The 24,101-nt window shown below is 37.4% G+C and overlaps 1 protein-coding gene across 4 annotated transcripts in view; it reads left to right on the forward strand.

Annotated features, from left to right (window-relative positions):
• Nucleotides 1-24,101, forward strand: part of SEMA5B (semaphorin 5B) — a 601,210-nt gene that overhangs the window by 94,392 nt on the left and 482,717 nt on the right. The window lies entirely within an intron of this gene.

Consider the following 24,101-nt stretch of genomic DNA (forward strand, 5'->3'; position numbering starts at 1 on the left):
GTTCTTCTTCCCTCTCTTATTTTCAGGATGTTACCAAGTCCAACCAGTCACAACTTCTTCCGTCATGTTCTTTCATTCAACCCATTCTCTTTTCCTTTACTTTCTATGTTTATGATTCAACCCTCTTTTCATTCCCCTTATATGATCAATCCACCTCCATGTACTGCTTACATATTGGCCAGTCACTTTCGTATTCAGTCCGTTCATTCAGAAGCATTTCTGATCCTTCCATATTCTTGTTTTACCACACAGTCACACAGTTTCCACTGCATCCAAATTATTTTTATGCTTCTGACATCACCAGGGCTTACTTTCATATATTGAAATGGTAGAAGCACATTCTTATACTCAGCCATGTTTGCTTATTTCAACAAACATTCCTCATAACTGTCTGTGGTAGTTAGTTGGCAGTTCCACAAGCTTTCTGCCAGCAGGCACACGTCTTAACACTTCTCCATCAATTTCAGTGGTGGTATGCTACTGTTTTGGCCTGGTTCAGTCGAACCGGTAGTAAAAATCACTACGAGTTGGGCCCAATAGTAGTAAACAAAAGCCTCCGATCAGCTGAGAGGGGAAAAAAAAAGCCTCTGACAATCAGTTGAGAGGATAAAAGACCAAACAGCACATGGGAGGGTGGGAGGGTCACTCCTAGCTTTTCATTTCTTCATCCCCTCAGCGGATTGGCTTATTAGGTGCGTGTGTGTTAGGGGCATGTGCGCCCGTGCACACACAATCACCCACCGAACTGGTAGCAACTAAGGTAGGATCCCACTATTGATCCATTTCCTTACATTTAGTAAACATTCTTCCAAGGTACACAAGTTGTTTGAACCCAGCTTCTAATAGGAATTCTGTTCTACTCTCATATTTTGATATGTGATCCCTTCCCATTCTACACTACTGTGGATATTTTATATCAAATGTTTAATAACTTGGGCACAATAGCTTGAAGTGTCCATATATATATATATTCTTTGTTGAAAACCTACTAGAGGTATATGTATGCTCAATGTGAATGGACCAGAGATTTTAAAATGTGATCTTTTTATTCTGAACTATTTCCCTTCCAGCTTACTTGCATGTAATTGAAACGTTTGTTTATACTCTAGAGGTGGGCAGTTTTGTATCAAATTTCTGCCAGGACAGAACTGACACCTCCTCCAACTTCCTGTCTATTTTAGCTATTACCTGCAATATTTGAAATACTTGGATTTAATTTTAATTTTGTTTGAGTTTATCCTTCAGTTGAAGCTGATTGTGACAAGGCTAACCTAAATAGATTCTGAGACAATAACAATGAGTTGAAGTGAAGAATGATTGAAGGTGAAGTTAGCGGTATGATTTAAGATAACCCAGTAATTTTTATGTGTAATGCATCTTAGTTGAAAAGAAGCCCATGTGCCTTTAATGGAGCCAGTTTCGCAGAACTGACAGCAAACATAAAGTAGTCGTCCTGTTTCAGCATTCTCCAACTTGTTACCCAATAAATGTGCTAGGATTACAAATCACAGAATTTCTAGACAGCCAATCAGTTTTTTTTTAGTTGTCTGGGAATTCTGGGAGTAGAAGGCTGGAAAGACTGACTAATAATATATTCATTTTTTAAAAATCCAAAAATTTAGTTGAATGTCTTAGTTTCAGGATAATTTTTGTGTTCTAGAGTCCTTCTGTGCTTCTCCATTAAAAACAACAACAACAAAAATGAGAAAGAACAACCCCATTAGAATGGGTTGTCTTTTAAGACAAGGCATGCCTTCTCACATATAAACCTTTCTGGCCTCTAAGTGGAAATAGCCATCCTGAATTTTGTTGCTTTGCTATTATAAATTAAAACTTACATTTGCTTATTTCTTTATTTCATTCTTTCTAACTTCTGCAAGTAAAATTGGTGGTCAACTAAATTACTGTGAATAATTTCAGAGAATGAAATGTTGTTTTTGAAAAGCACAGATGACCAGCTAGTAGCTCTCACTGCTTAAAATAATATTTTACATTCCTCTCTTCCCTCCCACTTTCCATTGCCCTAGTTTTAACTTTTCATTGCTTTTTGTGTGTGCGCGAGTATGGAGTGTATGTGTAGTATGCATTTGGCTGATTCAATTAAGACATGAAATACTTTTCCTTCATGGGCATACTTTAATCTGCCACTTCATAGCCCTCAGTTTGATCAACTGTGTAATGAAGTCAGCTTGTTTTCAGAGGAAGCAGGCTGTCTTAACCACGTCTTCAATAAGTTAAATCAAACTCTGTAAGGCTTCTTGGCAAACACTGTTTCTTTTCCAAGCCTCTCTCTGCAGGTAATCTCTTGAGTTTCCTTTCGGGGAGAACATAAAACAAAGGTTAGTAGCTCTTTCTATACAAATATTTTCATAAAGGCTAGCATCACTGAACTTCAGAATCTGATAAAGTTATTTTCCTTCTCTTGACTATTTTCATTTTGTCTTCTCCAAAATTTAAATTATGGCAATGTTCTTTATAGGTCACTCCAAGGTTACAAAACTATTTACAAAAATTTTCGTAAAATTACTTTGTAAGCCCAAATGTGGTTTATTTGATTTTGGTTTAGTGTACTGTGTGGGTCTGACACAAAGGTAAAGGTATCCCCTGTAAAGTTATGTCTGACTCTAAGATTAGGTGCTCATCTCTGTTGCTTAGTCAAGGGGTCCAGCATTGTCCAAAGATACTTCCATGGTTATGTGACTAGTATCACCGTACATTGAGGTGCACAGAATGCCCCACAAAATGGTACCTATTTATTTACTCACATTTGCATGCTTTCTAACCACTGGTTGTTAGGAGCTGGGGCAAGCTCACCATGTTGCGTAGCACTTGGGTCTTGAACCCAGGCTTTACACTTCTCAGCTGACAAACTCAGTGTCTTTAACCGCTGAGCCATTGTAGCCTCTTTGGATCTGACATAGTGCTTCTAAATCATGGTTGGTATATATGATCTGGGCAACTGAAGTTTTTCCAGTTATTAGGATTAAAACACACTATGATGTAATGCAATGTATGACTGTAGAAGGCTTTTTTTTAAAAAAATATCCCCAATGTTGTTGTCCTGTTGGGATTTTTAACAGGCAGAGTGCCTGCCCATTAAGAATTGGATGCACCAGAGGTTCCGTTTTGAGCATCTTTGGTGACAGACTGAGATTGTGCGCAGTTTCAATCTGTGCTCACCGCTGGAGCACCCCGAGCTGGCTGGTTTTGAGGCTAAGCCACCCCGTAGATGTGGTAAAGAGAGGGGAGACTGCCAGCAGGGTCGAAGAGAGCTGCATCTCTCCTCCCCAGCTGGTCATTACTCCCTTTCCTGAAGACGGTTGCAGGGGTGGTCAGAAATGGCCACCTCAAAGAAGAACTCAACCGGAAAAGAATGTGCAGGAGGAAGATAAGAAGAGAAAGTTTTGTCTGACTGGGTCGAACTGGAAAAGCAACAATATAAGGTACCCTGGAATTTGAATTATAAAGAACAACATTGTTCCCAAAGAGGACTTTGAAACTGCGAATGAGAGAGGGAAGGGAAAGGATTTGATTTTTTTCTTTTCGTCCATATATTGACAACTAAGAGATTTAAGCAAGAAACCAGCAAAAATCCACTTTGATATTAACAGGTATTTAAGCTGAAAATAAAATGTCAAAGGGATAATAAAGATTTCTGGATTCTCAAAAACTTTTAAAAGAAGGAAAAAAAATAAAAGTGTGGGATCTGGAAAAATGGAGGAGACCACCTGGAAGTGAAAGGAATTAACAATGAAACTTTAACAAGATTCCTAAACGATAGATTTTAACTGAAATGTTGTAAGAGAATCCCAGGAAGAGAAAGTGGGAAAAGAGCAAGAAGAAACAGCTTTGGATTATTTGGATTACTTGGTGATTTTTGGATTTTTGGCTATTGGATCTAAAGGACTAAAATTAATCAGGTGGTTGTTTAAAAGTTTTTAAAATGGTATCACTCTTGGAAGAATTGAGAATGGAACTTAAAAAACAGAAAGAAGATGCACAAGAAGGAAGAGGTTCTTTTCAGCTTCGTATTTCAATTTTTAGAAATGGAGATCCTGAACTATGAGAAACAACAAGAAATGCCAGTAGAACAAGAAGGGCCATCTTCAATGACCAAGTATTTCTATGTGGGGAAAAGAAGGGAAAGGGGGGGAAAGAGAGTGAAAAAATTAAGATCTGAAAAAACAACCCCCCCCCCAATAGTTTGAAAAGTAATTACAACATTAGGAAGAAACAGAAGAGAGGATTACAGAAGAGAGAATCAGAATTAGAGAGAGAAGGGGTCAAAAAGGGAAGGGAGAAGAAGAGGGAGAAGAGGGAAAGGAAAAGAAATTATAAAGGACAGAATCAGGACATAGAGAAACAGGGAAAATGTACAAGACACAGAGATAAAGGGTGAAAACTTAATTGAAAGGGGGATTCTGCAAGGGTACATAAGATAGTATTGTTATATTAGAAATAGAAATGAACTTTGAAAATATGAAACAAGTGTGATTAAAATGATAGATGAAATACTCATTGTAATGTAATGGAATGTTTAATAAATAAATGAAATAAAGAGAATGAGAGAATGAAATTAGGAAAGGAGGGGAACATTTAAATTATTATAAATGTGTTATAAAAATTTAAGTGAAGAGGAATATGAAAGAAACATGAAAAAATTATGGAAATATAAGTTTCCTAGAAGTATGATATCCTATTGAAAAGAAATGTTAAAGATGTCAAAGATTATAACTAATATTAATGATAGAGCTGAATTGGAATAGAATAAGTATTTTATTTATTATTGTTATATATATATATATTTTCTCTTTAAGAACTTAGTGCGTATTTTAAGAATGTACCAAACAGAATTCGAGTGGAAGTTATGTGTTATATTGAATGTTATAATTGTAAAGGCATAAATTGAAGTTTAAATAAGAGTTGAATGGATAAAAATTAAAAGATACAAAGGTGTCATACTCCAATTAGTAATAGCAGGAGAAAATTTTAATGAGAAAAGAAAATATGAAATTGAAACAGGACAGACAAAAGTATAAATATGATGACTAGAAAGGTATTGAAACTTAGAAAAAGATATATATAATTGAATTTAGAAAGGAATGAAATAATTAAAAGTAAGATTGAGAAAACTAAGGGAAGGGAAAAATTATTGAGAAAATGTTAAAATAGTAATAAGATATGGAATAGAACACAAAGATGAACATGACATTGATTTTGTGTCTGTATGGAGAAGTGATAACCCATGCTATTCTCAAAAAAAGAAATTTTACTTGTATTATGTTTTGTGAAAACCCAAATAAAATTTTTATAAAAAGAAAAAAAAAGAATTGGATGCATCAGTAAAGGTTCTCATGTGTGAATGTTCTTTCTCAGAATTTCTGTTTAATGTTAATCAGGTTAGTGTTAGAAAAAAAAACCTGTTTGAAGAGGTGTAGTGCAGCGGTCTCTAAACAATTGAACAAGTCTTAAAGTTGCCAAGTTTGAGGACCCCTGGTGTAATACTTAAGTTGTTGGCCTAGAAACCAGGAGACTCTGAGTTCTAGGCCTTTTCATCGTCTAGGCCCTTTGGCATGAAATCCAGCTGGTGACTTTGGGCCAGTCACTCCCTCACAGCCTGTCCTACCTCACAGGTTGTTACTGTGGGGAAAATGGGAGGATGGAGGAGTACCATGTATGCTCACTGCCTTGAGCTACTTAGAAAGTGCTAAAGGAGGGATAAAAGCCAAATCAATAAATAAATTCCCCTTTTTGATGTGGAAAACAGACTGACAATTTATATTTACAGGATACTTTTATTATATTTTTTCAGTTCTTTTGAAGTCCATGGTACTCCTGTTCTCTTTTTAGTAATATGGGGAGTTTAATGGTTTGTTTTCCCAACAGTTAGGTCGAAAGGGTTCCTTAGAAGGACATTATGGACTTCTTTAATTAGAGAATGAGTAATGATTTCCACATTTAGCTTGCTGACCTCTATCAGCTCAGTCAGGGCAATGGTAATGTCAACAGGCTTGACTAGTTTTGTGAGGTTAAATGATGATATATCCCTGAGGACAAAGTTGCTAGCACAGATTAGTTGGTAAATATGTTAATATGTTTCTGTCTTAAAGACAGAAAATTTAGAAATTCTGTTACACTGCAAAAAGAAAGGATGGGAGAACCTCTCTTCAGATGGAATGGCCGAGCAAGAATTACAGATTGTATAATCCATAATTGCATCCAGAGTTCGAATATATAATTTGGGACTGAGAAATCCAAAACAGTACCCCTTTTAATTATATATCTTACCAGTAATTCACTTGAGTGTAGATGCTGTTTTCAAGGATTTCCCCAAAATTTGTTGTCCAGGAGAGAAAAGTCTTTTGATGGCCACCTCAATTTTTCAGTTCACTCCCTGCTTACTTACAGTGAGTGTGGAGTCGTTAGTTTTCATCATCAACCAAATATTTGCCTATTTACCTGGCTTTTGATTGAGCCATCTAAACGTAGCTTACTATTTTTTTTTTAAAAAAAATGCTCTAGTTTGGGATTAATGTAAAAGAGGTCAAGAATGTTTCTAAATTGTGCAAAGTATATTCATATAAAATGTTTGGTCCCATGTACATGAAGTGCTAAGAAACAAAAGGTCAGTGATGTACTTGGAAGTGATAATTTAGGAAGTGCCGACAGGAAAATTCTAGATCATTTGGCATTTCTCGTTTTTGAAGCTCCCCCAGAGAGAAGCTGTTACAGGTAGTTCTATACTTAAATCGAGCCCCAAATTTTTGTTGCGAGCAAAGTAGTAGTTAAGCAAGTTGTGCCTCATTTTGCAGCCTTTTGTGCCACAGTTGTTAAGTGAATCACTGCAGACGTTAAGTGAATTATGTGGTCATTAAAGCAAATTTGGTTTCCTCCATTGACTTTGCTTGTCAGAAGCCAGCTGGGCAGGTGACAAATGATCGTGAGGTGACCCTGGGGGCATAAATACATGCCCTTTGGCAAGCACCCAGGTTTTGATCATGTGACCATGGGAATGATGAAAGTGTGAAAACTGGTTATCATTCACTTTTTTCAGTGCTGTCGTAACTTTGAACGGTCACTAAACAAATGGTTGTAAGTTGAAGCCTGCCTCTATTGTGATTCTGCTGTTGATGCACAATTTAATTTTTTGTCCCTGAAGCACAACTCTTATTTGAACTGCAAATATTCATAACTACTTTTTTCATATATTTAACAAAGGGATATAGGAAGCTTCAAGCATTATACTTTTGTATATCTAATCTGACCCTACATTTCTGGCTTTTATGTCTCCATTGAGTGTAACCTAATATGATAGAAATTGCTAAGCTGAAAAGTTTGACATTATGCCACCACGGATTTAAGATTTCAATTGTTTACCTTTCTCAGCCCATTTTGAATAAGGCTTACTCAAGATTTTTCACACTGGGTGAACAGTTCCAATAACAAGACATTGTACAGAGAAGGCAAACTTGCTTGCCAGCCAAGACTTGGCATTTATAAGTCTTGTTTGAAAAATATGTTGATGGAGCAAATGACATATAGCTAAACTATGCAAATTAACCGTGGCTGTTGTTACTAAAAACCCTCTAAGGAAATATTGATTCTTGGAAGCTGATATTTATTTCTACAAGAGGCTTTTGGGTGATGTCTGCAGGCTTTTTTTTGAATCAGGTAATGAGAAGAATATATCAAGCAAAGTTCAACTCGTTTCTTTTAAAAGCATTTTTCCCGAGCTTTCTCCCTCCCCTTTCCTTTCCACTCAGTGCTGCTTAGGTACCTGATATTAGATACTATGACAAGATGCAATCAGGGGTTTGTATGTTGGGCTGGAGAAGCAGCATTTCTGTCTTCCCTTATATGCTGCAGTTATGTGCTTTGTTTATTCTTTGTAGCTTAGGTTATTGAAATTACACCAGGTGTATAGCTGTCCTGCATGAGTTGGTAGCTGGAATGCAGATAACATTTGGATTATTTCATGCAATGCGTTTTCCATTCAGCAAGTATATCTGATGTTAATTTTTGTGGAAGTGTCTGAGCAGATTCTGAAACCTGAGAAGAAGGCTTTCTGCCAATAGAAGCTTCTCTATAATCAGGCTGAATGTATGGCGCTGCTTATCTTTTATTTTATACGGTGCATTCCACCAGAGCATAATGAAAACATATATATTGGAAATTGCTTGTTGCTTTGTACAGTCAGGGGAAAGAAACAACCGGGAACAGAGAATCTGAAATCTTCGGCTCTGCTCTTGTTGCAAACTTTTTGTTCTTTTGTCTTTTATTTTATTATTATGTTGAAAACTATGGATGGCAGATTTTGGAATGGACTCCAATTTTTTTAAAAAAATATAAATGATACTATTTTATGACACTGCTAGCACATGACGTACCTGAACTGCTCCAGTTTTACTGCTTAACAAACGTAGACTTGGACCCTACATTTTTCTAAACCTAAATTTCTTGGTTTTTTTTCTTCTAAATTTGTATATTTGGTTTTGCTTTCACATGTTATGTAAACCTAGCCATCAATGACAAGTTTAAGTACACAAATCTTACAATTTATGAACTCGGTCACTGGAGTGAAAGGAATATTTTCTCTTTTGTCTTGGAAAACACTGATTGAGAAAATGTTTCTTGGCAGAAGAGAGAGGGAAGCTATTTTCACAAATTATTTTGTTGCTTCCCATGCCACTTTCCATACTATACTGCAACTCACTAGTGTAAAAATGTAATGCTGTGGCTAATTAAGAAAGAAGCAAGAATCGTTAAGCACTTTTCCATTCTTCCTTTTAGTCTTTTTGAACATAAGCGAAAGAGCCGTCATAGAATGGGGAGATATTTTGAGATACCGATCTAAATATTTATTTGAAGATAGTTACCATCAAAGAGATGAGGAATTATACATTATACATCAGGGGTTGCCAACCTTTTGGACCTCAGGGACCACCAAACTCATAATTTTAAATCCCGCGGACCACAAATATGAATTTTGACTCATGGTGGCTTGCTGACATTGGTGGGAAAATGGGTCCTATATTCCAGAGCTGCAGTAGTCACAAGACTGGCCCTTTGGTCATCCTGGAGCAGCTCTTCCAGTCCATGGCAGGCCGGTGCACCTGGGTGGAGGAACGGCTGCTCCAGGATGACCAAAGGGCCAGTCCTGTGACTACTGCAGCTCTGGAATATGGGACCGACTTTCCCACCAACATCAGCAAGCCAACCCGGGGCGGATTTCTCTCCCCCACTGTTGGTCTTACCTTCCGGTTCCAGCTCACATGGCTCTACTCAAGGTTTGCACTCGGCCAAAGGGTGCGGGTGAGCAGGTGGGCAGGCCATGTGTTCCCATGCAGCCTGGATTAATTGCTTTGGGGAGGGTGCTTTAGGGTGTACTTTGGGAGGGACATTTCTTTGCAGACCACCAATATTTTCTCGCGGACCACCAGTGGTCCCTGGCCCACCTATTGGTGACCACTGTTATAGATAACAAATTATCGAAGAAATACATTCTTTTTTAAAAAAGGAAGGTCTGGTTTGTTTGGCTTTTTCATCCCATCACATAGAAACATCCATTTCAGAGCATTCTTAATCTGTTCCTTGGCCAGTCATAATATACTTTAAAAAAAGAAAGAACAAAAACAAGGGTGAAATGAATTGATTGACTAGATACAGATGACTATATGAAAAACTGCCCCTGTATTTAAAATATGCCCTAGCAGTCAGAATAATTTGACCCACTTTTAACAAATGATTACCAGAATATTTTATTTAATACACATTAGGTCTCACCTTTCTCCCAGCTAGGCTTAAACCTTTGAAGAATGGTAGGGTGATTGAACCCAACACTAGTCACCTCTATTGCTTGATGGGAAATTCAGCCTGAATTAGTCCAGTTCTGACTATCCCATCAAATATTTCCCTTTTAGAATGGACTTTGAACATAACATTCCTAACTCATGTTATAGCAATAGCATTTAGGCTTATATACTGCCCAATAGTGCTTTACCGCACTCTCTGGGTGGTTTACAGTGTAAGCATTATTTGCATATTGTCCCCAACAATCTAGTTCCTTATATTACTGACCTTGGAAGGATGGAAGGCTGTGGCTTGATGGAGCTTGAGCCCCATCAGGATTGAACTCCAGGCTGTGGGCAGAGTTTGTCTGCACTTTAACCTTTGCACCATCAAGGCTCTCTTATACTTGCTCTGGTCAAGTATTTTATTCTGGAGGCCTTTTTCAGTTTGTTCCATTTTAACTAGGCAATTCTGTTTCATTCACTGAATGGAAAGTTGGTGATCAAATGCTTGGTTATGTCTTACTACCATTGTAACTATTTCTGCTGCAGATGAACAGGGGGCACATTTTCTCAATGAAGGTAGTTCAATCTGCTATGCAGGTCCAGAGAAGAAAAACAAGAGAATTGAGAAACATGCAACAAAGTAGAACTGGAATTGATAGAATGGAATGTCTCCCACCAAGCAAAAATACAACATAGCTTAATAAATAAATAGCCTTGCTTTTTGCCACAACAAATATAAACGATAAAATGGATAAATGTGGAATAGCAATTGCTGTGCTATTTCGAGATACCCTTGGAACAAACAGCAAATCTTTGCAGAATTTTTTTTATCTCTAATGCCCACAAAATGACCCCATGCAGGCAACTATTACTGGCATCTAACACAAGTTGAATTTCAAATCCCCTTGGTATTTATTAAGCCAGCAAAACCTATTGCCTTTTGTAGGCGACTGATAACACAGAACAGAAATGCACACATCAATTGTCAGGCCTGTGAGAATGCTTCCCTTTTTGGGGGTGGGGGGGGGGACACACAATATTTTTATTGGCAAGCTTGCTTATCCTGCTTATGCTCAGCAATAGACTCTTCAATGTACTGAATGTTGTTTGATACCAAGATAATTATTTAATTTGTGAAGAAGCAATCTCTTCATTGCCCGCTCAATCCCCACATTGATCGGATTGTGCAAATGGGTTATGAATGCCTTGAAAGTGCTTCTCAGTAGCCTGTTGTTCCAGTTCTCTGCACCTGGGCCTGCCTTCTCAAGGGTTGGAGTGAAGCAACCAGACCAGAGGAAACCTGATGCATTTGGGTTGGGCAGATGAATTTGGGCCCTTTTTGTCTCACTCATGAAAATCTCTAGTTTTTCTTTTTGTGTGGGTGTATGGCATCTGTTTTTTTTCTTCTTCTAAAGAGCCTGAAAATCATTTTGCACTAAGTCAGAATGCTGGTGCATTTTGATAAAATGATTGGCATTAGCTCCTCACATTTTTTCCAACCCCAATTTGAAGTAGTTTGAGAAAGAGCCTACAATTTAACATATTCCAAGAAGATGCTCTGTCACTGAGCAATGACTTCTTAGGGTAAAGTTTGGCAGGATTAGGGGTTGTAGCATCTTAAAATCACTCTGGGGAAAGGAACCCATGTGACTAGGTTTACACATTATGCTGGGCAAAAAGAAAGAAATGGATTATGACATGTCCTACTTATTTCTTTTTAAATGATACACAGTGAGGTGTGATTAAGATGTGAACAAATGTTATGTTCAGAAATTCTCCTAATTAAACAATGAATACATAAAGGATAAAGACATTTGTTTCAATGCAGGCCTTAGAAGTTCATGAAAATAAAGAAATGACAAAAAATTAAAAGTACAAACTTCTGCTAATGATAGTACTTCTATCTCAGAAGAAAGATACTGATTAAACAGTCTTTCATGTACCAAAATGTACATTCTGAGAACTTTCAGATTCTTTTTTTTTAAATTACCGCACTATCTGTTTAATAAATTGGGGGTCAAAATCCAGAACATGCAATTTGCTTTGTTATGCTATACAGTAGATTATTTCTAATGTTTGTGTTAATGCTCCCTGCTTAATTCCTAAAGAGGCAGTACTGATAAAATGCTGTTTTCTTTAGAATGTAGATGTCTATAAACTGAAAATAAATTCAACTAATAAATGTATAATTATGGCCCCAGTGAACTGCACTTAATTTATTAAACATTGTAAACAAATCTAATTATGCACAGTACATTTTATAAAGTAAATACGATTATGTCTGGGAGTGGTGTTTTAAGTATGCATATATTTCAGTTTTCCAATTCTTTTGGTTCTTTTTATTGAAACCAAAAAAATCCCAATAGCCCATTTAGAAACAAAGGCAGTTAAAAAACCATTACCATGTTCCATGTCAATAGCAAAGCAAAGACAAGTGTCTTATAAGGAGCCATACATAGGATGTAACTAGCTCACTACACAAAATTGATCTTCACTGCCTGCTGTCCTGATTGATCTTGCCATTGGGCCAGAACAGAAATCTTATGGAAACACTCTTTAGATCTGGGCAGACTCTTATGGATGTAACCACTCTTTCAGAATAGTTAGGCAAGGAGATACGTGAGGATTAAAGTAAAGGGTCTTTATAGGAAAAAAGGGGGTTCTAATTTTTGCCATGACAGACATTTGTCTAGTCAAAAGAATAACAAAGTTCCATTGGTTGCAATGAATAAGACACACTGTACAACTTGAAAGATACCCTGCCGAGACTTTGAGGAGGTCATTGATTCAAATTCTCATGTGTTCCTGCAAATTTATTTTAAAATAATAAATAGTCTGGGATTAAATCTTTACCAATATAAAAATCCATAACTGTCTTATCCACAGAAAACTATTATAGAGAATGGTTTTAACACAGCCCTGTTAGATTTTTCTATCTATGAATTCTGAAAAATTCAACTCAATGTTCAAATTGATCCTATCCAGATTTTGTTGGGTAGCTTAATGGGAGAGATGTTATAATTTTTCCTGAATGAGTGACTTGAATCTAGGAGGAGAGAGGTTTGCGAAGAATTCAGAGACCAATGAGTCACCAGTCGTCTTTGGAAGAACTCTTGGCACTCTTTTCTGGAATGCAATTCTCAGATTTTGAAATGCCACAGTTTCAGTTTTTGCTCAAGCATATAGGAGCATGAGGGGATAGAGATTGACATCACACCAAATGCTATCCAGTATGAGTAAAACCAAGAGAAGAACTGTGGACTTTGACTGTGGATCCGTTGCTGATACATCAGTTCTCTTTTCTGAGAAAATACTCCAGCTAAAGTTACCAAGTTTGCTGTCCAAGGTTCTGACAACTTGTTGCCTTCTGACCTTAACTTGCTCAGGCTCCAATTTCCCTAATTTCATCTGGTGAGACATAGAACCATCCATAAATGCTCGTGCTGTAACCTGCTTCTGCTGATCCACTAGTCCAGAGGTCCCCAAACTTGGCAACTTTAAGACTTGTGGACTTCAGCTCCCAGAATTTTCCAGCCAGAGTTGGAGAATTCTGGGAGCTGAAGTCCACAAGACTTAAAGTTGCCAAGTTTGGGCACCCCTGTACTAGGCAAACCACTAAAGTGATAAATAGCCTAAAGAAGCCAATTCGCAGTGGGTGGGAATTTTGACCATGATTTCAATGTGCTGCACTTCGGGAATTTGTACTGAAGGACTTTGTTATGGCTGTAAATAAGTATTTAATATTAATTCATTTCCTTCACTTCCTTATCAAGATGGAAATTGTATTTAATGCCTTTACAGGTACTCATTTAGAAGGCAGTGTTTTTCTGTGCAGAAAGACATCTTGTAACAGTTCACTTGCTTGAAGGTACATCTCTTTTCCTTGACAAACTGTTGTTTTTGCAAAGCCTGTAAAAAAGACTGCAAAAAATTAATGTCAATTTGGCATTGTAATTATTGATTTCAGATAGGTTCTTTATAATTGTCATCTCCTTGAGGATTCTGATTTTCTACAAAGTGAAATGTGTCACATTTTCCAGACGCCTAGCATAAAAACTATCAACAATCTGTTTTGGTTCACTTCTGTTTCCAGTGGGACCTAGATTTCATATCCTTTAAACTTTTACAAATTTTAATTGTTTGTCTGAGTAACATAATAGGCTTTTAAAATGAATCAGCGCTTCAGACTTGGCTCAATAAAGAGTTCATGATTAGTGCAATTCCTATATATGTGCCAATCTGCCTACACTTTTAATTTTATTTTAAATGATCTTGTTAGCTTAAGCTCTGCTTGAATAAGCAATAACCAATGCCAACTGGAGCAGATGTATATAAAGAAAAGCCCCTCAAAATATAATAATTAAAAGAGAAGCCCCAATTTTTATTCTTTTCGAGCATCCAGATGTTCTGAGCTTCATTGGTCAAAGTTGACATTTGTGCCATTGTATATAATTTTTGGCCTTTCCACTATTTCCCTGTAGTATTCCCAGGCAAACTGAAAGGGCAAAAATACGGAGCTTTGCTTTCTCTGCCCTTGGAGATAAAACCTATATCAATCTTTGGAGGAGGTAAAGTAGGAAAGGCAGCACCAGTTTAAGTGAAAAGTTTTCCATTAAAAAAGATTCCAAAGAAAAGGAATATGAAATAAATCAAATAATATGGCCTGTGAATTGGCAGCAGCAGCAGCATCCTTGGTAGCTTACTTTCCTCCCTCTTTTGTTGACCTTCTGGTTTTGAGAATTTAATTGGTTCCTGGGTTATGATTAGGTGCTATTAATAACATTGTTATAATTATCTTCATTGGTGCAACAAAATGTAATGCCTCTAAACTACCGTGACCATATTTTCCTGGCAAAAATAAAAGTCAAAACTGGAAAAGGGCAATTTTGAAGGAGATTCATAAGAATAAAACATGTTAATTGTTTACGTTTATAGCTTTGCTTTTCATAAGAAAAACATTTCAAACACATATATTGTAATGAAAATACCTAAAATCAAGCAGCATATGTAAATGCATTTTAAAAAGACACTTCAACTTCTATATTTTTCATGTGAGTTTGAAAGACCACGTATTGTGGTACCATTTATAACGGTAAAAGGTCAAATGGCCAAAATAAAGGATCAAAATGAGTTTTTGAAAGATAAATAATTCAAAAGGACAGCTTTCTGAAATAAAGGACTCTCCTTCATAATGAAGGATGTATACTCACTGTACTCCAAACACGTTCTGTATTTTTATTTATTGCCTAGTGTTTTTTCCCCCATTTTGCTTTAAATGCAAATTATACCATACATGTTTGGCAGAACATATATGAGTTTTGTTCTCTGGATGAAGCAAGGTAATTCTCATAGGACTGGTGTTCCTACATTCCTTCCATTTAGGGTTTCATGCAAATATGGCAAGGCTGAAGGATTTGTGGTTAAGCATAGAAATTAAGGATCTAGTGTCTCTCTTTTTCACCCTGGACAAAATGAGCACACAAGACAGTGAAATGCTCTCAGACAGAATGAGCTCTTTCATGCGGGAAGTGATGATTTACTGATTCACCACCTGAATACCAAATGCAAGTGTGTGATAGGAAGGCTTTGTTCCAGTGGGAATAGTAGCGAAACTGATCTTGGAAGGAAGCAATAATTCAGGCCTTTGGAGGCAGAATCTTATTTCATTCACACCATTGTAACTCTACTGACATTTACTGGCTTCTACAGTTTCAGATGAGACCAAAAGGTGAAAAGGGCAGACAGGAGAAACACTGAAAATATGGATCTGCTTATTTTCATTTTTCCAGTATTGCCATTACTTCAGCAATACAGGGAAAAACCCAGAAGAGAGAAGCTTGATTGGCTATTCAGGTGAATGATATTGAGGGTAGAAGAAGATTGTCTGCGCAGTTCAAAGAATTCAGAAAAACTATGAAAGAAAATTGAGAATGTTTTACATGGGAAATGATGTCTCATGTGCTTTTTAAAGAGAAGAATTGATTTCCTGCTGGGGTCAGACAAGGCCAAACACAAGGCATGCGTTATTTATGATAGTGAGTTAGTGGTATTGGACATGTTTAGCATCTTTTACTCCAAGGTGGTATTCCCAAACCTTGTGCCCTCTGGAAAAGCTGTTATTTCAAGTCTTAGTTATAATCAAACATGTGAGGCTAACAGATTTTTCTAAGGACTTAATGCATAATAACACTATAGAGCACTGCACACCAGAACAACTAGACACAAAGACAATTTTTTCCTGAATGCCATCACTCTGCTAAACAAATAATTCCCTCAGCACTGTCCAACTATTTATAAAGTCTGCACTACTATTACTGTTAACCTTCTCATCACTCCTTATCACCCATCCCCTCCCACTTGTGACTATATGACTGTAACTTTGTCGCTTGTATCCTTATGATTTATATTGACTGTTTCCTAGTATGATTTGATTGCTTATTGTACCCTATGACTATTATTACGTGTTGTACCTGATGATTCTGGACTCTTGACAAATGTATCTTTTCTTTTAGGTACACTGAGAGCATTTGCACCAAGACAAATTCCTTGTGTGTCCAATCACACTTGGCCAATAAAGAATTCTCTATTCTCTCTATTCTAATGATATTGCTTCCTGGTATTGATCTAGTTTATGTAACAATGAACAATATCTGTTGTTTTGGGGCATTTTACTGTGATATTGGCCTGTCTTGGGGAGAGCAGATTTGGGCTAAGTGAAATAGTTGTTAGTCAGGGTTTTAGGTTTTGGTTCCACACAATCCAGATTTAGTTTTCAGATCATTTGGTTTTCTGCCAATAATGCTACGTGAAGTTGTACCCAAGATTTGTCTCTTGGTCTGATGTACGCTGAGAGAAGTCAATTTATTGAAAACTTACAGGCCGCTTGTTAGAAAATAGAACTCTGATTTTTGTTACTCTAGCTGTCTAGCATGAACAAATAGGAAAATGTTAGAATAAAGTCTCCTGTGTATCACATGACTAGTGACACAGCATTATTCAAAGTTTATTCAGAAACAAATGCCACTGATTTTCAAGGAGCATTAATCTTGTGAATTTGCTTATAGTTAAACAACAACAACATGTCCTATCATTGCAGAAGGCCACATTTGTGTTCTTTCTAAGTTGATGTGATCTAGTCCTTTGGTAATGTTTTCTACCTTTCAATTGAGAAATCGATGTGGCGTGAAAATGTAAAATTTTCAGGGCAATTAATTTAATGCATGACCCAAGGGCTGAGTTCATTTAATCTCTCCATTGACTTTGGTAGACATAAGGTCACTCAAGGTCATAACACAGTTCAGTTGTTTATTAACAGCATTTTAAAGCTTAGTGTTTCATCTTTCTGTTTCATGCTCCTGTTGTTTAGGTTAAAGTGACTAATCATAACAACAAATTGAATAAGGTTAACTGGATAAAGTCACCTCCGTCATATTAAGTACTAAACTAACTGTCTAGGGAGGCGAATTAATGATCTTTACCAAAATCTTTTAATAGTTATCTGGTCACAAAGGTATGATCTTTCATGCAACATAAATCAGTTTAATGGTTAAGTCCATGCAGTTAAGCTTTTGAATCTAAATGAGGGTTCTTCAAATGAAGGAAATCCAGGGGAAACAATATAGAGGTACAATGCAATTAAATGTGGGGAGAGCTATAATTAGGTAATTGTGCAGCAGCCTCAGACTCAGCATGGGGATTAATAGCAAAGAAGCATCATGAGCCTTCATTCGTCCCCAACATTGCATAAAGTAGTGAAGAAGCCAGTGACCATTGCTTGGGGCAAGCCCTACAGAGAAAATTAAGGCAGTTTTACTTCTAATTATTAGCAAAGGTTTTAGAATCTAGGATATTGTGAGTAGACACAGCTTTTGAATAGATGAACTCAAGCTTGATGTTATTTGTAGCTGCAAGTGGCTTGAAGAGTTGGCAGGCTGAACAGCAAAAGTCAGGTGTTCCAACAACCGAACACAGATGCTGCTAAACTGCAGTTCCCAGCATCCTTCACATTAGCTATACCATTAGTCCTGTTGCAAAATATAGTTCAGAAACATCTAGCAAAAGCCCAGATGGTCTGTTAACAAATATATGCATAAGAGCCAAGTCTAGCAATGAATGAGTCAGGCATGACCCAGACTGAATAGTCACCAAAGACTGATCTGGAAATTTAGCCAATGGATTGTCTTGCTAGATGAAGTCACTCTGCAGTTCAGAAGTCATTGTAACCTAGTGAACAATTTAGTGGCTGAACACAAAGAGAAGCAAAGCATAAAATTTAAAATTTCCTTTCCAACTCCGGCTGCCTCGCTAGTCATTGAATGGCCTTCAGTTGTAGGATTTCCTTTCCTAGGAAAATATACAGCATTGTCCAAAGAGAAAATTTCTTAACATCAAACTGTAAGATGCCAACTTTAAGAACAAAAGTTGTCTCCTTGCTCTTCCATAACTTAAGTCCTGAAAGTGAAAGAAAAATTTGGCCAGAGAGAGGGAAGAGTTTCTGTCAAATTGGCCACAAATAAGCCTTGTATTCCTCTCCTAATACTTTTTTTTTAATGTTCATGTGTATCCTGCTTTTATTATTTCTTGACAAATAATTCAAGATGGCGAATGTAACCAACACACCTTCTTACTCCTATTTTCCCCCATAGCAACAATCCTGTGAGTTGAATTGGGCTGAGAGAGAGTGACTGGCCCAAAGTTACAGAGCTGGCTTCAGTAGGAGGTTGAACTCACAGTCTCTTGCTTTCTAACCCGGTGCCTTAACTATTAGACCAAACTGACTCTACTTTACTCTCAGACTTTTCTTATAAGTTGCCAAAAAGATTTGCAGTTCTCTGCTTCTGACTGGAACTCAGATCATTCAGCACCTAAGCAATACCTTGAGGAGAGGAGATACATTTCCTCACCCCATCTTTTTGTTTTTCATAGCAGTAGGACATATGAGTCATGTCTTCAATATTGCAAAAACAGTTTGCAGAAGATCCAGCATTCCTGAAATGCTGAAAACGAGGAAAATGCCTTGTTTCTATTCTGAATTGCTGAGGGGCATGCATTACAAAATCACCTGTTCCACATCCTTGCTTTACATTGTATTGATTTCTATAGATATACAAGACAATGCACAAACAATAACCCCATCCTCTTGAGTCACATCCTAAGCCTCTGCAATGCTGTTGGTGTCTAAGGATAAAGGCAAACTTTTATTTGCTCTCATTTCCCCTGACATTTGCATTTTCTCGCTCAAAACATGGAAATGACACAACCCATCAATGTTTGCAAAATGAATTCTAGTTGAGTAAGGAAGATAGGATGGTAGATAGTTGGAGATGGTGCAGAAAAGAGGGAAGGTTGTTTTGTAGTTCCCTTGTTGTTCGTGATGTTTTTTTTGTTGGGACTCATTTCTTAAAGAATCAGAGGAATAATTCTCTGATACAATTAAAATAGAGTGATGAAAATGCTAACCTACAGTTTGAAGTATAAGAATGGGTTATGCTTCCCTGGATTTGAATCTCTGATTAGTCTAAAAATAGGAAAACAAGGAGTAGTTATTTAGCCCCCTATTGCACATAATGTGGTAAGAGTGCTGCTGTATAGTGAATAACGATGTGAAGTACAAATATATAGCTGTATTAATGTTTTTAGAATGGATAAAATATTGTCAGCCTTCTCAGATAAACCAGACAGAAAATGTAATTACATGAGCTAATTCTTTGTTATTGTAAGGCTACGTTAACAGAATCTTGCAAGTCTGAAAGTACGAATTTCCCACCATCACTTTTAACTGCCTGAACAATTAGGACGGGCCATTCCCAAGTTTCTTCCTATGATAAAAGTCACTAGGGGATCCTCCCTCTCTTTTCTGATAGTTTCCTAGGCAACATCAGATCTACCCCAAGGTGATCCATACATTCTATTACAAATCTAAGCACTTCATTTTATTGTAAGTCTTTCTTTCCTTTTCCTTTTCTTTGTACATGTTCAGTATGCAAAAAAATAAAGGAAGGAGCTAGCCAGCCAGCCAGCTAGGCAGGCAGGCAGGCAGGCAGCTTTCACTTGATCATGCTTGCAATCCTTTATTGTTATCTTTTATTAATTTTATTGTATTTTTTCTTGATGATGATGATGATGATGAGGTTATTTTGACAACATTGCCTGAATTTATGTGGATCAACAAGTTGCTGGATTAGTTGGACTCTCATAAAAGACACAATTTTAGCAAAAGCTGAAGTCTATATATTTGACAGACTTAACATATGTCATGCTGAAAGGAAGAGCACCAAAGGTTACCTGACTGCATGTAAGAAGAACAGAACTGGGGGAAATATGCTGAATGAATTTAAATTAATACTTCTCTTATTAGACGTATTTAATAGCGATTTCCAATAATACTAATGCATATGGTATAAAAATCTGTAGAGATTCTCATCCAGGTCATGGTTGTCCCAAAGGTTCTTTTTCAGAGGCAACTGGGCATTCTTGTTCTTTCTTTTGAAGACGTTTCGCTTCTCTTCCAAGAAGCTTCTTCAGCTCTATCATTCACCATTATCCTGCCAGATCTGAAGAAGTTTCTTGGATGAGAAGCAAAATGTCTTCAAAAGAAAACAAAAAACCAAGAATATCCAGTTGCCTCCTGAAAAATCACCTTTGGGATATGCATATGGTATATTGATTGTTGACTAGATGTCTTCTCATTCATTTTTAGGCTCTTTATTGTAAAGAAAAGGAGTGTACTACAGTAGTTAAAGCATCAAAGTAGAAACCAGGAGATTCTGAATTCTACTCTTGCCTTAGACATTAATCCAACTGGGTGACCTTGGGCCAGTCGCTGCCTCAGCTCTAGGCAGGAGGCAATGGCAAACTACTTCTGGAAAACCTTTACAAAATAAACTACAGACATTAGTTTAGAGTGCTGTCAGGAGTCAACAATGAACTCAAAGGTGTGTGTGCACATGTGCACCCTCACTTACAATTTATTTTCAAAAGCGCTAGGAATCACAAAGTGCAAGCACTTTAGTTTGTTCAACATAAATCATATTAGATACAAACTTAACATAAATAATATTAGATATAATAAAAAAAACTATAATAAATTATCATATAGTTCCTCTTATACTGCAGCCTGGTAGAGGAAATTAATCAAAGATTTGATAAAAAATATCCATGTTTCAGATTAATGTATGCCATATATCCCAATTTACTGTCTTTATTGGATGAAGTCCTGGTGAATGTTTTGCCTCTGAAAGCCTAGGCTAGCTACTTTTCATTTTTGAGATCTCATAGGTGAAGTGCTTAGAAAACAAGCTGCATTAATAATTAGCTTGAAGCACTAATTATTTCCTGAGAGCCGCCCACAGTCCACTGAGCAGCCTTTTAGTTTCTTGAAGACTTTCCCTATTGGATCCGCTTCTTATGACTGCCTGAATAGTTCACTAAACTGTTGGACTTTAAAGGAGGCTTCGCCTGGACTTGCTGGGACTTATTAATTTCCGGGTTTTAGGATACGCACAGAGAGAGTCAGTCTTTTTATATCATGTGCTGAGAAAAGCTTCTTGCCAGAGGGCCTTCTAGCAATTGGTCTGTGGGAGTCTGCTATATATTGAGGAGGAAAATATTTTTCTTGAGTGTGTGAAATATTCCTTTTTCATTAGCCCTCAAAAATATTCCTGTTTCAGCAAAGAAGCATAATAACGTGCAGCAATTTTCAAATTCTCTGTTAGGAGAAGGCAGGGGTGAGGAGGTTAAATGCCACTGCTTTGAATATGTTTTCTGATTGAAATATGAATTAATTCTATCAATTCCACACTGTGTAGACTTGCAGATTAATGGAGAATTTTAGGCTCCAAAATAAACCAAAAAATTGGGTTTGCAAGTATGTATATGTATTGTTTATTTGACTTGTTTGCTGCCCGTCTTGACTACAGGTGATTAAATACAGTAATACTTTTTTAATAGTATGCATATATATTTGTGGATAAGCCCATTTGTAGATAAACAGACTGAAATTTTTAACTAAAATACCCTGAAAACTGTGCCACGCATGGATCAACCAATTGTGAAAACTAAAACATAGAAATTTTCTATTTCAAAGGTTGGCTTACCTGCAGGTGGCACAGTTTTCAGGGTATTTTGGTTAAAAATTCCAGAGTTGGCCCATTTCCCTGTATATATAATCGTTTCAGAAATTAGCTAACTACAGGATGGTTTTAGCTTAGGTGTTTGATGGAATTGTATTTGTGGAAAAGAGCAAGTTCACATTCTGAAGACCATCCTCTAGTTCAGGGGTATCAAACTCGATTTCATTGAGGGCTGCATCAGGGTTATGTTTGATCTCGGGGGGGAGCTTGATGTCACTTGTGTCAGGTGGGGCACCTGTGGTGGCCAAGTGCTAAGGCAAGACTTCCCTCAGACCCTTCCTCTCATTATAACCTCCTTCCTTCCTTCTTTTCTTTTTCCTTCCTTCTTCATTCTCCTTTCTTCTTCCTTCCCCCTCTTTCCTTATTTTTCCTTCCTTGCTCTCTTCCCATCTCCCCTTCTTTTTTTTAATCTTTCCTTTTTCCCTTTCTCCTTTCCTGTCCCTTGGTTGCTCAAATGCAAAAGGGGAAACATTTCTCCTTTTGTTTTGTTTTGCTTTTAATTTGTTTTGCTAGCATCTGCGGGCGAAAAGGGAGCTCGGGAGGATGGCCGCGAGTTCTGTTTTCACTGGCAGAGGCACAGCGGGCCAGACCTTTGTTGTTTCCAGGGCAGCCCGTGGGCCAAATCTAAGCACCCTGCAGGCTGGATCTGGCACATGGGCCTTGAGTTTGATACCCCTGCTCTAGTTAGAAAAGCCAAGAAGGCCTTTGTTCAACTTCAGCAAATGACTTTCCTGGAATGGTGGGGTGGGGACACATTGGAGACATTTACTGATATCATTGTCACCTCTTGACTGGACTATCACAGCTCACTCTACCTGCGGCTGCCCTTGCAAGCTGTTTGGAAACATCACAACTTTACTGTGGGAGCTGCCCTGGTGACTAGCCTATAATTCAAGGTTCAGGTAATTTGCCTGTGAAGCCCTGTACAGCTTGAGATCCAGGTAGCTTCAAGGCTGCTTATTGTAAATAGATCCTACTTATAAATATACATACGCAGGGTATGTGTGCATGCTGGGTATACCCATTACTGGGAAGTCCAAAGGAGGCTTGGAAACTTAACACTTTGTGTGTGTGTGCTGGTGTTCCCTTCCTCTAAAGTAGTTTCCTTTCCCTCTCCCCCAAAATTAGATCTGAGCTTCCATGATAATGTTGAGAAAACTTGAACATGGCTGTTTCAAAGAGCCTTGGGGGCATGGTGGAATGTGGAATTTCCACTTGAACTTTGTATTCTGTTTTGAGTTGATTGACTTTGACACACAAGACAATATACCTCGGGAATAGCTTTGTAGATCCTGAAGGGTGTGCAGGACGTGAGATGTGCAAAGATCAATTTGTGCTAGCAGACAGCCAACCACTGATTATTAAAATAGTGTTGTGGACCATTGGCTGCCAAAAATATATATTCTCAACTCGTCAGGCGTGTTGTATTAGTTCTTCTGCTACTATTCTTCATTTCAACTTCCTTGTAATATCTACTTCATTTTTTTCCAACACTCTCCCCTGAGGAGTTGTTGCACAATATATGAAAAATTTATTATTTTTCTGCTTTCCGTGAGCCTTTGTCAGAGGAATATTCCTCCATCCCCATCTCCCACTAACTTTCAGCTGTCGGGCATAATACACTTTGCATTTCATTTATATGCTGTGCCTTTAAAGTCATGTCTCTGACTGCAAAGGTTTTGTCATCTTTTTACTCATTTGTCTTTTTTTAGACTTGGTTCCACTATCAGCTTAAAAAAGTTTAGGGGTGGGGGCAGCATAATTCAGAATATATTTCTCCCCCCTTGCAATCCATTAGAAAATATTAATGAAATGTAATTGTAGAATTACATAGGTCAAAGGGTTTAGAATATTGAGAAGCATAATTTCAGGTAGGTAGATTTGACTGTTTCACCTTTTAAATGCTAGAGAGGTTTCTTCCCACCTGCACATCTGAATTGACTATGTTAGAGAGAAGGAACTCAGTGACATTTCTTTTCACCTTTGAAGGGTTTCATAAGCATTAATACGTTTGTAACATGACTGGGGAATGAGTAGGCTTCTCTCCTTCACGACTGAGAACTCTGAAATCAGAAATAACTGACAAACTCATTAAAAGTGAGTCAGTTTCAAAACTTACCTGACTTCTGGTTTTTCTAGCAGGCAGTAAGGTAATATTCTGTATTCATTTGAGTCC

The sequence above is a fragment of the Pseudonaja textilis genome, chromosome 1 (assembly GCF_049901715.1).
Source record: "Pseudonaja textilis isolate UNSWEBS1 chromosome 1, rPseTex1.2, whole genome shotgun sequence".
In the NCBI taxonomy this organism is placed as follows: domain Eukaryota; kingdom Metazoa; phylum Chordata; class Lepidosauria; order Squamata; family Elapidae; genus Pseudonaja; species Pseudonaja textilis.